At 45.8% G+C, this 1,655-nt stretch overlaps 1 non-coding gene across 1 annotated transcript; it reads left to right on the top strand.

The window, feature by feature from the left end:
- Window positions 1-968: 968 nt before the first annotated feature.
- On the top strand, window positions 969-1,076 carry LOC126666462 (small nucleolar RNA R71). Its single transcript, XR_007637960.1, has one exon. It is a non-coding gene; the product is annotated as a small nucleolar RNA R71 (small nucleolar RNA).
- The last annotated feature ends 579 nt before the right edge of the window (window positions 1,077-1,655 follow it).

Raw genomic sequence — 1,655 nt, forward strand, 5'->3', positions numbered from 1 at the left:
GGTAGTTCTTGGCTTGAGCTTGCTACATCAACAATCACTTGAGGCTCATCCTCCTCAACAACATGCTTCTTCCCATTGGCTTTCTCAAGGTTTCTCCCGCTTCGGAGCTCTACCGCCTTAACTTGCTCTCTAGGGTTGTTTTCCGTAGTGGATGGCAACCCTCCTTGAGGTCTTCCTTGAAGTGAAATCGCCATTTGAGAAATTTGAGTTTCCAAATGATGGATAGTAGAAGCTTGATTCTTCTCCCTTTGCTCCATTTTCTCTAACTTCTCTAGTACCTTGGAAAGCACATTTCCCTCATCCGTATTCTTTTGTGGTTGGAATCCCGGAGGGTGTTGAGGTCTACCACCATAGTTGTTTCCTTGCCCTTGATGGTTATGATAAGGGCCTTGATAAGGACCTTGTTGTTGGGGCCTATTTCCTCCTTGGAAATTAGGACCCGCTTGTTGATTTGCTTGCACATTGCCTTGGCTCTCTTGATTCCTCCATCCAAAGTTAGGATGGTTTCTCCATCCCGGATTGTAGGTATTCGAGTAAGGATCATTCCCTTGGCGTTGACCTCCCACATAATTCACTTGTTCGCTCCAAGTTTGACCCGTGGCATAGCACTCATTACTTCCATGATTGAAATCTCCACAATGCTCACAACCTACTTGGACACACGCAACCGGAGCATTCCGTGGAGCCACTTGCTTCTTCAAGGCATCAACTTGACTTTGCAAAGAGGCATTCATAGCTTTCATTGCTTCAAACTCCTTGGATTGATCAAGTGTCATTAATGCCTTTTGAGCCGGTGGTCTTCTCCTTTCCGAGGACCAAGTGCTACTCACCATAGCTAATTTTTCAATCAACTCATTAGCCTCATCAAGCGTCTTTTGCATCAAAGAACCTCCCGGGGCCGAATCAATGGTAGATCTTGTAATATCACCCAAACCATTATAGAATATTTGAAGCACATGCTCCCTTAAAAGTCGATGATGAGGTACGTGCCTTTGGAGATCCTTGAACCTCTCCCAAGTTTCATAGAGAGATTCCCCCTCATATTGGTAATAATCAATGATGTCCTTCGTCAACTTTGCGGTTCTCCCCATCGGAAAGTACTTGTGAAGGAAAGCTTGAGCAAGATCCCGCCAATTGTGGATTGATGCATTAGGTAGTGATCGAAGCCACAAGCTAGCCTTATCTCTTAGTGAGAATGGAAACATCCGAAGCATGATTTGATCGGAGGTGACATTATGGAGCTTGAATGTGTCCAACACTCCCAAGAACTTGGCTATGTGTTCATTCAGATCCTCACTTGGTAACCCAAAGAATTGGCACCGATTCTCTAGGAGTTGAATCGTGCTAGGCTTGATCTCAAAAGTAGCCGCGGTGACCGGTCTTGCAAAGCACCCATAGGTAGCATTATCCACATCCGGGAGGAAGAAATCCCCCAAAGTTTGTCTTTGTGCTTGATGGCCTTGAACTTGAGGGTGATTGTCCCCTTGTTGCTCTTGCCGATTTCTCTCATCGAGTGGAGGAGGCGGATGTTGCCTCACTCCATCGTCTTGAGGGTGATAATGCTCCTCCTCATAGTTATCATCCCCATGTTCCATGATAACGGGTATACGATTCTCCCTTCTCACACTTCTTTCAAATCTCCCGAGGTTGTCTTG

The sequence above is a fragment of the Mercurialis annua genome, linkage group LG1-X, assembly GCF_937616625.2.
Source record: "Mercurialis annua linkage group LG1-X, ddMerAnnu1.2, whole genome shotgun sequence".
Classification (NCBI taxonomy): Eukaryota; Viridiplantae; Streptophyta; class Magnoliopsida; order Malpighiales; family Euphorbiaceae; genus Mercurialis; species Mercurialis annua.